Source organism: Schistocerca cancellata, chromosome 3 (assembly GCF_023864275.1).
Source record: "Schistocerca cancellata isolate TAMUIC-IGC-003103 chromosome 3, iqSchCanc2.1, whole genome shotgun sequence".
NCBI lineage: Eukaryota > Metazoa > Arthropoda > Insecta > Orthoptera > Acrididae > Schistocerca > Schistocerca cancellata.
This window is the reverse complement of record NC_064628.1, coordinates 383,521,895-383,535,626: the sequence shown is the minus strand read 5'-3', so window position 1 is coordinate 383,535,626 and position 13,732 is coordinate 383,521,895.

Here is a 13,732-nt window from a genome sequence, read left to right as displayed (position 1 = left end):
CAATGTTGAATATATTTCAGGACTATATCAGTTGTGGTGGTTAATGATTTTTTATCATCACTTATAATTATGCTAGTGTCATCTGTGAACAACATTATTTTGGTAGAAATATTAGGATTTTTTATGTCATTTATATAAAGCAAGAATAATAAGGGACCAAGAACACTGCCCTGTGGGACACCTATTTCCAATTTCTTTGCATCTGAGACCCACTTGATTTTCTGATTTTTAAGTTCTGCGAAGATTTCTACCACCTGAGTTCTATCTTGAAGGTAAGATTCAAACCACTGCTTCACAACTCCCCTTACAGCTATTGCCTCCATCTTGTTTAACAGAATTTTGTGATTTACTGTATCAAATGCTTTAGATAAATCTAAGTTGATTCCCACTATACATTTTTTAGTGTCGAGCCTCCTGAAAATCACTTTGGTATAGGCATGGATAGCTGATTCTGTGCTGTGGCCCAAGCGAAAGCCATGTTGATTGCAATTTAGAAGTTTGTGAGCATCTAAGTAATTTATGAGTGTGGTTTTCATTAATTTCTCTAGAATTTTTGAAAATGATTGGAGAAGGGATATTGGTCTATAATTTTCTACCTTGTATGGATCTCCTTTTTTAAACAGAGGTCTAACCTTAGAGATATTCAACCTCTCAGGAAACACACCTTCGCTGAAAGACAAATTGGCAATATGTACCAGGGGCTTTATAATTTGTTGGGCAACTTTTTTTATTATTGACACAGGCACTTCATCCACACCTGCAGAGAATTTTGATTTTAGACTATTTATCACCTTTAATATTTCATTATCATTTGTGGGAGTTAACAACACACTACTGTCTACTTTTGGGGCTGTTAATTTCTCGTGTTTAGCAAAGTTTTTACTTAATGACACTGGTACACCTAAAAAGTAATTATTAATGTAATTTGCCAGAGTTTCATCTTTTAATTCAATGTTTTCACTATTTTTGAGTACTATTTCCTGATCCTTGAGGCCCTTACCTGTTACCCTTTTCACAATTTCCCAAATAGTTTTTGATTTATTGCCTGATTTTCTTATTAATTTATCATTACTTAGTAATTTTGCTTTTGTAATTACTTTTCTATATATTTTTTTGTAATTTGTTACATGTTCTTCAAACTTGGGGTCAGTCCAACTTTTCAGTCTATAGTTAAGCATTTTCATGGTCCTGGAGGAATTTCTAATACCTGTTGTGATCCAGGAGTTAGCATGTGTATGCCCATATGTGTTTGTTTTGACAAGTTTCTTAGGAAAACACATTTCAAAATTCAACATAAACAGGGAAGAAAAAACATTATATGCAGTGTTTGTGCTAGTTTGTAACAGTACTTCTGCCCATGATTGGTTAGTCAGTGTATTTATGAAGTGACTGCAACTATTTGTGGAGAAGGTTCTTTTGTACATTTGGTATGAACTATTTTTGGTCACAGGGGCTATGGGAAATTTAAGGATAAGTGCATTGTGATCAGATATTCCTAGGTCAACATTTATTACATATGTATCTATGGCATCTATATTTGTGAAGATATTATCTATGAGACTTCTTGAAGAGCTTGTTATTCTTGTAGGGTTAGTTATATGTGGATACAAATTGAAGCTATGTAAAACATTCAGGAACTGATCTTTGGAGGCACCTTCAGTCAATAAGTTGACATTAAAATCTCCACTTATAATTATTGTTGATTTTTTATGATGTAATATTTTGAGCAATGCCTCTAACTTATTTCTAAAAATTTCAGGATCACCACATGGTGATCTGTACACTGACATTATTATTAGTTTACTCTTTTGCATATTCAAATGTATTGCTGCAGCCTCAAAATGTTTTTCTTCAATCAAAGATTCAGTTACAGCCATATTTTTAACCTTTACTCCAGGTTTTACATAAATGCAAACACCACCATGTCTTGTTTCCTTCCTGTAATAATGACTTACTAATTTGTATGGGGAAATGCAAATATTTTCTAGTTCATAACTCATGCACCAATGTTCTTGAATGCAAATACAATCTATACTAGCTTCACTGAGTGTGTTCATAGCTCATGTGAAATTTCTGTTTGCTGGGACAATGTCTCTGGGTTTTAGCCTGATCTTGCTGGCCATGGAGGTCTGCTTACCACATTTGGAAGGGTATGCCTGCACCAACTGGAGAGTCGCCACTTCCCTTTGCCTTTGTGGTAGCAAGCCAGCTGGAGTTCATTTAGGCCTGTTTCCTGCTACCTTGGTTGGTAGATGTGGCCATACACACCATTCTTAAATCACCAGGACCTGATGCTGGAATAATGGTGAATATTATTTCCTGTGTGTGGTAAAGTCTCCACCAAAGTTTATGAAAACCAATATACTGTTGCTACTGTTTTTCATTCTATGTTTTTGCCCTACTACTGTTGGATGTTGGTTTTTGCCAAACTTCTTAATGCGGATTGGCATCCCAGTAATAAGGACATGCCCAAGTTAAACATTTATTCAATTATAAGAAGGCTTCCATTTTATCTTGTTCTGTTTGTGAATACATGTTCAAGAAAGACTTTGGCTTACCTGCACTACTAGTTCATATGATTTGTATGTTTAGGTGTCTTTAAATTTTCTTTCTATTGTCTGTTAACTATAATCTAAAAAGATTTCTCTTTATCTACATTACTGGCATGTGTACTCCTCAGGTTTAGATATCTTTAATATTTTTCAATGTCAGTTAAGATAAAATGCTCATGTGTGTCTTGTAATTTATTTAGTTATGGCAATTCTAGTGTGTTAACCCCTAGTACTTGTGGGTCAAATGATCTCAGTTGTCTGCCCTCATTCTCTCTGTCATTTATATGTTATGTAAATTTATTGTATCTTCAGAGTGCACATTACAGAATCCGTACTAAGGCAAGTGACTGTTTGGGGCTTTGACAAGCTCAAGCCAGTTACTGCTCATTGGCACATACTTGCATTTCAGCCCCTTTATTTGGCTTGGATTTGTCCTTGGTTGGTCTTGTGAATAATTACTTTATTTATTGGTCCAAGAATCAGTTTCGTACATTGTTTGTACATGTGATATAGGACAGTGGTAAACCTAGTTAGTTTACAATACAGTAGTCATTTTGACTACATCGTTGACATAATAAAACTGCATAATAATGTAGGGTGGTGTACTACATTGCTTCTACATGTGATAATAGCAGTTATTAACTGAGGTGACATGATAAGAACAATGTAAACTATATTATGAATTGAAAATTAGTGAAATTTGGTAAATGAGGTTTACTTATTATGATGTTCCATAAACTCAGACAAAGAATAGAAACAGTGGTCAAGCAAGAACTGTTTTAACTTTATTATAGATGTGTTTAATGTTGGTATGCATTCTAGGTAAGAAGGCATATGGTTATATAACGTATATCCAGAATGATACACTCCTTTTTCACATAAGTTTGTATTTACTGTGTTCCTGTGTAAATTCATCTTCTATCTAGTTTGATATGTGTGTATTCCATAGTTGTGTTTGAAGGGATTTTCTTTTTTAAGATGTTCCCTTTTGTGAAAATTAGTAGTTCTTATATATACAAGCAAGGCAGTGGAAATATTTTCAGATTTTTAAAAAAGGGTCTACATGAATCCTTACATTTACCTTTTTTATCACCCTGATAATTTTTTTCTGTATTTTAAATGTTTTTGTAGTATTTGTGGAATTCCCCCAAAAAATTATTCCATACATAAGTAGCGACTGTATATTACAATGATACATTGTCAGCACTGATGAGCAGCTTGTATTTTGAGTGAGGATCCTAACAGCATATGCTAGCGACTTCAGTCTCTTATTTAAATTGTTTAGGTGTACCTCCCACTTCATATCTGCCTGAACATGTACACCTATCCTTCGATAGTGAAAACAGGGTTTGCAGGATGGAGCTTTTGTGTGGTATGAAAGGTAACTGCCACAGTTTTTTCAGAATTTATGATGAGCCTATTGGTCTTGAACCAGTGTATTAAGATACGCATAACTGATACTGCAGCTTCCTGCAGATTTTCCTCATGCTGTGATTTAATTAGAATATTAGTGTCATCTGCAAACAGTACAGTGGTTTCATCATGTATTTTTCTAGCCAAGTCATTTACATACAGCAGAAATAGGACAGATCCTAGAACTGACCCTTGTGGGACTCCATATTTGATTTCCTGCTGATCACTGACAAAACTAGAAATTTTTTATGTTTCACTATATTTGTGTTTTATTTCTGTAATCTGCTGACGATTACTGAGGTACGACTGGATCCACTTTTCAGACTGGTCTCTAATTCGATAATTACTTAATTTACACAAGAGAATACCATGATCAATTACCTCAAAGGCTTTACTTAGATCCAGAAATATCCCAGATACATGTCGTTTATCATCCACTGCTTTTAATACTTCATTTAAGAAGGCAAAAATTGCTGACTGAGTTAACTTTCCAGCTCTAAACCCATGTTGGGAGTCACTTATCAGCCTCTCTTAGTTTAAGAAAACTGTTAATCTTCTAAGGAACATTTTTTCCATAATTTTGCTGAAACCTGACAAAACTGAAACTGGTCTGTAATTAGCAATATCACTTTTTGCACCCTTCGTATACAAGGATGTTACTTTGTCAGTTTTTAGATTATTTGGAAATAACTCTCAAAAGGTGAATTTACTATGTCTGTTAGTGGTTCCACAATAAATGTTTCACTAGCTTTGATAATAGCATCTGGTATCTCATCAAAACCCACTGAATATTTATTAGGTAATTCTTTTAGGATTCTTGACAGTTCCTCTGGTTTTGCTGGATACAGGAATAATGTGTTTGAATGAATTATTTGATCTGAGTGACTGGTTGGCTGTTTGTCATGGTGTGTATTTGTTAACTACTGTGCTATATTTGAGAAATAATTGTTGAAAGCACTAGCAACATGTTTGGGGTCAGTTAGTTTATTTTTATTCATAATCAGCTCTATTTTACTGTGATTAACTGGCCTGGTACCCATTTTTTTCCTTAAAATTTGCCAGATTGCTTTAGTTTTATACTTGGCATCACACAATATTTTTTCATTTTCTAATTTTTTAGCTTTTGAAATAACTCGTGTTAGTATTCTGTTTTATCTTTTGAAATATGCAGTAAAGTCAGGACTGGTATTATTCTTGGAGTACTCATACTATGTCCTTTTATTTTGACATGATATCCTTATCCCTTTTGTAATCCACCTGTTTGTTTTTTGAGTAAAGTTCAACGTAGTTGTTTTCTTGGGAAAAGCCATTTCAAAAAAAATGTTTGAAAGTAGCCATAAACTTACATGTCTCATTGGTCTCATTACAGTCATATACATCTTTCCAACTTTCACCCTCTAGGAGAGAACAAAAATATTCCACATTTTTTATATTGAAACTGGGAATTTGGTGTCCTGAAACATTCATTGCAAGAATTTGAGCATAGTGATAGCTAAAACCCATGTTTAAAACTTGCGTTTATAGGCATATTTGCATGTATTTATCAAGATCTAATCAATAATACACTCCTGGAAATGGAAAAAAGTACACATTGACACCGGTGTGTCAGACCCACCATACTTGCTCCGGACACTGCGAGAGGGCTGTACAAGCAATGATCATACGCACGGCACAGCGGACACACCAGGAACTGCGGTGTTGGCCGTCGAATGGCGCTAGCTGCACAGCATTTGTGCACCGCCGCCGTCAGTGTCAGCCAGTTTGCCGTGGCATACGGAGCTCCATCGCAGTCTTTAACACTGGTAGCATGCCGCGACAGCGTGGACGTGAACCGTATGTGCAGTTGACGGACTTTGAGCGAGGGCGTATAGTGGGCATGCGGGAGGCTGGGTGGACGTACCGCCGAATTGCTCAACACGTGGGGCGTGAGGTCTCCACAGTACACTGATGTTGTCGCCAGTGGTCGGCGGAAGGTGCACGTGCCCGTCGACCTGGGACCGGACCGCAGCGACGCACGGATGCACGCCAAGACCGTAGGATCCTACGCAGTGCCGTAGGGGACCGCACCGCCACTTCCCAGCAAATTAGGGACACTGTTGCTCCTGGGGTATTGGCGAGGACCATTCGCAACCATCTCCATGGAGCTGGGCTATGGTCCCGCACACCGTTAGGCCGTCTTCCGCTCACGCCCCAACATCGTGCAGCCCGCCTCCAGTGGTGTCGCGACAGGCGTGAATGGAGGGACGAATGGAGACGTGTCGTCTTCAGCGATGAGAGTCGCTTCTGCCTTGGTGCCAATGATGGTCGTATGCGTGTTTGGCACCATGCAGGTGAGCGCCACAATCAGGACTGCATACGACCGAGGCACACAGGGCCAACATCCGGCATCATGGTGTGGGGAGCGATCTCCTACACTGGCCGTACACCACTGGTGATCGTCGAGGGGACACTGAATAGTGCACGGTACATCCAAACCGTCATCGAACCCATCGTTCTACCATTCCTAGACCGGCAAGGGAACTTGCTGTTCCAACAGGACAATGCACGTCCGCATGTATCCCGTGCCACCCAATGTGCTCTAGAAGGTGTAAGTCAACTACCCTGGCCAGCAAGATCTCCGGATCTGTCCCCCATTGAGCATGTTTGGGACTGGATGAAGCGTCGTCTCACGCGGTCTGCACGTCCAGCACGAACGCTGGTCCAACTGAGGTGCCAGGTGGAAATGGCATGGCAAGCCGTTCCACAGGACTACATCCAGCATCTCTACGATCGTCTCCATGGGAGAATAGCAGCCTGCATTGCTGCGAAAGGTGGATGTACACTATACTAGTGCCGACATTGTGCATGCTCTGTTGCCTGTGTCTATGTGCCTGTGGTTCTGTCAGTGTGATCATGTGATGTATCTGACCCCAGGAATGTGTCAATAAAGTTTCCCCTTCCTGGGACAATGAATTCACGGTGTTCTTATTTCAATTTCCAGGAGTGTAGATGTAAAGGTAGGTGTTTAACTTCAGTGTTATAGGCATATTTGCATATATTTATCAAGATCTGATCAATAATAGATGCAGGGGCAGGTGTTTCTCGAGTTGGTTCAGTTACTGTTGGACTGATGTTGAACGATTATAGTAAATTTATAATGTCACCTCGAATTTACTGGATTTCGAGAAATCAACATTAAAGTCACAACATATAATTATATTTTTCTTGGGAGAGTGAATTTCTTCCAAGAGTTCCTCCATGTGACTGTAAAACACTTTTTTGTCTCCATCTGGTGACTTGCATACACAACTGTATTTTGCCTTGGTAGTCCAGCAATAGAGAGTTCTTTACCTTTTTCACAGGACAGTTTATGGTATTTAGTTACACTATTGAATTCAATATTTTCTTTAACATATATACAAATACCCCCACGACTCGATATTTTCCACAAAACATGCTTGCAAGTTTGAACTGAGATAGGTATGTTTGCTCTAACATATCTTGTTTGAGCCAGTGTTCCATGAAGGATAGTACAGAGAGATCATTTAGCCTAGATCATTAAATATTATTTCTATTTCATTTAGTTTATTAGCGGAGCGACTGAACATTTTGATGGAGTAATTTAAAATTAGGGACAGAGAGGGAATCATTTCTTGCTTGACCACTTACCTCACTATTTGAGCTAGTTTACTTAGTGGTAAAAAATCCTCATGTTTTCCAGGGATGGTATTCATGGTGTTAGCCGTGTGGCTTGCTGGTTCACTGTTTGTGGGTTCCTGCATTTCTTCTGTCGAAATGTTCCCAATTTTCACCTTTTTTCTGTCCATTTTCACCCATCTGTCCATTAACGACAGCCTTGTTGCTGCATTTGATGGCTTGAAATTCAACCTAGTAAGTGTGTTATGACTTTCATTGTGCTTATTTTTTATTATAAAATGGTCCATAACTGTCTGTTTTTTCATGGATGGCACTTTCAATTCAAGACTGGCAGTTTCTGTCTGACTGTCTGTTTGCGTATGCTTTTTTCCTGTACTGATACTTGGTTTTTCAGTTTTCACCATGTGTATGAAAGAAGCAAGCCTATTACAAATGCAAACCTTTCCTTGTTTGTTTAGATGTAAACCATGAGCTGTACATTCATTTCTTTTCATGTGTTCATTCGATTTCAAAATTCACAGATCCCGTAATCTCTTACTACACTCACATGTGACAGTGTTGATTTTTTCTACCATAATGCAGTTTGCAGCTTTAATTTTTACATTTAGACATTGTGCATCATGTCTAAGCAGTATTGGATGAATTATTACATTTGTTTTTTGCGTGAGTTTTAGTATGTATTCCAAAGAATCTTTCATGTTCCTCTGCAATTCTTCCAGAGGTTTATCAGTGTCATTTGTGCCACCAATAATGATTAAAGTATCGTTGATGGAGAAGTTACCCGTTAATTTGTCTGTGTTTTTCACAGCTTCCTTAATTGGCACCCCAGGTTTTATAATAATTTGCAAACTGAATTTTTTGCCTAATTCGTTTTGTAGTATATGCCCACGGTTTCTGCCATGACTGTCACTTAAAACAAGAACTTTATTTCCTTTTGGTAGTAGTTGTTTGATGCCTAACAAGTCACGAGTTTTCACACAAAACATGGTTACGGTTTTTCACTGCATTTTGCTCATTATGAGGTATTTCTGCTTCTGAATCCTCGATTTTAATCTTCATAACACTGTTTTCTTCTTGCAACACATTTTTAACTTCATTCTTGATCACCTGAGACCACTCGTCAGGAAAGGGTGTTGTTTCTGGTGGAATTTTCGGCACACTTTTCTTTATCAGCAGTTTACATTTTTGTGTTTGAAGTTTAGTAACTTCCATTTTTAGTGTACTGATAATAAACTGTAGACTGGATACCTGTTCGTGTAGTTTCGATATTTTGTCCTTACAATTTGGACATGATTTCTTTTTACTGGCAATATTTACATTTTTCCGAGGAGATGCACGACATACTTTTGCACTGGCTGCCATATTCACCGTATGATCATTGATGTACTAATACTCACTTACTTATATTAAAACTCGTGTAGAAGTTGCCTATTCCGTTATCCTAAAAGTTCTCTTTAATGATCAAAATGTATCCACATTGTGGTCTTTGTAATATCGATTTCCAAGTAGCCAAGACTATTATTAGACCCAGTAAGTGCCTCTGGCAAGATTTTCTAATGTTACAGAGTTCAACGAGTCTGTTTGGACTTAAATAAAAGAAAAATGGGAATTCTCTGTACTATCATGGATACTGTAATTTAAATTTTTGCTAACTTTTTTGTGGCATTCCCATGAACTTGATGGTTTTTAATTGTTTGTGTTAAACTTGGCCTCTGTGGTGAATAAGAACTACTCATCTCTGGTAAGGGCAAGTCATCTGTCAACTTCTGTAGAAACTTGCTACAGGAAAATTTGTCAGGCAGAATTTAGGATAAGGTTGCGAGCCAACGTTTTTATATTGTGCAGAATAGTAGCAAGACATTTGTCTGGTACATTGAGGATGTTAGAGTAGCCTATCCAGCTCCCTGCCTTAGGGTTACTGAACCGAAGTCAGTAAACAACATTCTAGAAGGTACAGGGGCTGTAATAGTGGGTGGTCGCTATGTGAGAAATCACACTATTAAAACAAAACCTCCTGAATTCCCACGACAAAAGGGCTTGCGCATTACTGCTCACTAAAATGTTGCTCACTGGCATGGTCCAGAAGTGATGAATCGCACCCAAAGCTTCTTACAAGTCTGTGTAACCTGCACCATTGCTGCTCATCCCCTGCTTGCTACGATCCTCACAAGGTGATGATATCGATCTGGTTTGTGTTCCGTGCGGTGACCATTGCTGTATGCCTGAAATCTGAGTCATGATTGGCCGCTTCAAGGTCACTGCAGCAGCACTGTGCTCAATATTTGAACAGCTGCAGAGTAATTACTACTGGGAGGCAGTGAGCACCCAGGCTGCAGCGTAAATGCAACAACACTATCAGCTAACAGTGAGGTGTGATGTGTCAGCCGTAAGCTGTGTGGTGCCAACAGCAAGGATATGGCATAAACATACCCTTATGTATCATAAATCCAACAACGCTACCAGCCGACAGCGAGATGTGATGTGTCAGCAGCAGGATTTGAGGTGCCAACAGCTAGGATGGACGATAAAATGTACCCTTATGTGCCCCAAACACTGAAAGTATTTTGGCCAGGTGCTCAACAGTAACCCCAGATGACATAATTTAACTCAAAAGTAACCAAACAAAATAAGTAAATCTATCAGCCACCACAAATATGTATCTTTTGTATTCCGCCTGGAAGGCAGCACGTGGGTAGGAGCAGGAAAAGGTGAAAATCTCTTGGTACTGCAGAGTGAATTGAAATCACCTTTACTTTAGCAACAAGAGTAATACACTCCTGGAAATTGAAATAAGAACACCATGAATTCATTGTCCCAGGAAGGGGAAACTTTATTGACACAATCCTGTGGTCAGATTTATCACATGATCACACTGACAGAACCACAGGCACATAGACACAGGCAACAGAGCATGCACAATGTCGACACTAGTACAGTGTATATCCACCTTTCGCAGCAATGCAGGCTGCTATTCTCCCATGGAGACGATCGTAGAGATGCTGGATGTAGTCCTGTGGAATGGCTTGCCATGCCATTTCCACCTGGCACCTCAGTTGGACCAGCGTTCGTGCTGGACATGCAGACCGCGTGAGACGACGCTTCATCCAGTCCCAAACATGCTCAATGGGGGACAGATCCGGAGATCTTGCTGGCCAGGGTAGTTGACTTACACCTTCTAGAGCACATTGGGTGGCACGGGATACATGCGGACGTGCATTGTCCTGTTGGAACAGCAAGTTCCCTTGCCGGTCTAGGAATGGTAGAACGATGGGTTCGATGACGGTTTGGATGTACCGTGCACTATTCAGTGTCCCCTCGACGATCACCAGTGGTGTACGGCCAGTGTAGGAGATCGCTCCCCACACCATGATGCCGGGTGTTGGCCCTGTGTGCCTCGGTCGTATGCAGTCCTGATTGTGGCGCTCACCTGCACGGCGCCAAACACGCATATGACCATCATTGGCATCAAGGCAGAAGCGACTCTCATTGCTGAAGACGACACGTCTCCATTCGTCCCTCCATTCACGCCTGTCGCGACACCACTGGAGGCGGGCTGCACGATGTTGGGGCGTGAGCGGAAGACGGCCTAACGGTGTGCAGGACCGTAGCCCAGCTTCATGGAGATGGTTGCGAATGGTCCTCGCCGATACCCCAGGAGCAACAGTGTCCCTAATTTGCTGGGAAGTGGCGGTGCGGTCCCCTACGGCACTGCGTAGGATCCTACGGTCTTGGCGTGCATCCGTGCGTCACTGCGGTCCGGTCCCAGGTCGACGGGCACGTGCACCTTCCGCCGACCACTGGCGACAACGTCTATGTACTGTGGAGACCTCACGCCCCACGTGTTGAGCAATTCGGCGGTACGTCCACCCGGCCTCCCGCATGCCCACTATACGCCCTCGATCAAAGTCCGTCAACTGCACATACGGTTCACGTCCACGCTGTCGCGGCATGCTACCAGTGTTAAAGACTGCGATGGAGCTCCGTATGCCACGGCAAACTGGCTGACACTGACGGTGGCGGTGCACAAATGCTGCGCAGCTAGCGCCATTCGACGGCCAACACCGCAGTTCCTGGTGTGTCCGCTGTGCCGTGCGTGTGATCATTGCTTGTACAACCCTCTCGCAGTGTCCAGAGCAAGTATGGTGGGTCTGACACACCGGTGTCAATGTGTTCTTTTTTCCATTTCCAGGAGTGTACATAACTTGTACATATGAGCACAGTCTCAAGCTGAAGCTAAGTGTCCTGGCTGTCTGCTCTTGATCAAATGGGCAGCGCCTGTTAGAGGGTGCTGTCATCGTTGTCTGGCATAATGCCAACTTAACTGGCCCTACGCCGTGGCATCCTTGCTATCAATACCACAGTATCAAGTACCACTTTTTATTCAATAAATTCTTTAATTGAATCTCATTATTAAAAAAGAATCTGTAAAGAATTAAATAGTTTTAATCAATTATAAAAAAATTAAAAAGTCTTGCACATGGAAAAAGTTTTAAGATTTGAGACTAAAAGGGATAAAACAAGTTTTTTACTATTGAAATCAAATCATTTATTAAGAAACTCAACAATCGTATTAATACTAATTTGTTCAAAAAATTAATGTGTTTGAATTAAGTTTGCTGTATAATATTACTACCTGTGAATATTTTAATACTAGATATGATGGAAAAAATTGTTTGGAACTCAATAATGAGTTTAAAATTTTTTACCAAACAAATATAATAAATTAAGTAATAGATATGATTTTAATTATTTTGGAGAAAAAATATTAAATTAAAATATAAAGGAATATAAATATAAAAATAATGAGTTCTGAACCTGGAATTCACACAGCGAATCAATCTAAGAAAATTTTAAACTAAAAAAAAAAATCTAACATATTCTTTGTATTTTCCATTTTTAAGTCTAATAAATTTTTATTTTTTCATTTTTTATTTTTTGTAATAATTTTTTATATATAAATGGAAGTTAAAATTTGAGAAATCAATTGATTATTTAACTTCACAGAAATTTACATAAGATGGCTATAGAACAATGTGCAGACCTGGTTTAAACTTCTATCATAAAAATGTATGTAATAAAAATCAAATTCTTTGTGTATATGGAAAAAATACTTCTAAATTTGATTATTGAGAACATATAAAATGAATTCCAAGTAATGAAGATTTGAATGTATTATTGTCAATGGAAAAGATGAACATACAAAAAATGATGATAACACAAATTTAAAATAGTACAAATTGTCAAGAAATTAGAGATTTAAAGTATTTTTATAAGTATCGGACATCGAAGGATAAATATTATAATAAGTGTAAAAAATGTATTCTAGAATATAACAAAAATGAGAAAATTTATAATAATTCTCAATTTTTTTTTTTACATTTTTTGTTTAGATTTAATTCTTTTATTTTACGATGTCCCCATGGCAAAGTATCCTTTCCCAGTTTTTAAAATAAATATTTTATCATCCTCTGTACTTAAAAATGTTTTATTACATTCAACACTATATAATTCGTGTTTGTAAGATCTATATTCTTTTATTGTTTAAACTTTTTTATAATCATTGTAAGTAATTTCATTTTTTACAACAGGAATCTTAACTCCTTTAGATTTTTTATATTCTTTATCCTCAACTTTATAAGCATACGTTTTCGATTTAAAGGTAACATGATCTAACATAATGTGTCCACAATTTTGTCTTTCATTTTTCGTAAAACTTTTTGTTCACTTGTGGTACACCTTAATTACAGTGGAACTTGCTTAATGAGTGCCTCCCATAACGTGCAATTCATACAATGAGCAAAACAAATTTTAAGAAAATGACTCACTTAACGAGCTATGTTTCTCATAACGAGTGATTACAATTTAGTGTGACATCACCAGCCATTAGTGCCCGATGGGGAAACATTCAACAATATGAACACCTTTAATTCTCGGGAACGGCATACAAACAACGTGTTTAGTACGTACTGCAGACTGCGTTTAGTATTCTTTCTGCTACCGTCTTACTGCAGCTTGTGATCACACATTTTTCTAAGCTTGGGTTCACACAGAATTTTTTCTTTTTCTTTTTTTTTTGTGCAAATTTTAATAACCTTTGTAGAACAATCCCCAAAGATAAAGCTGCAAGAAGA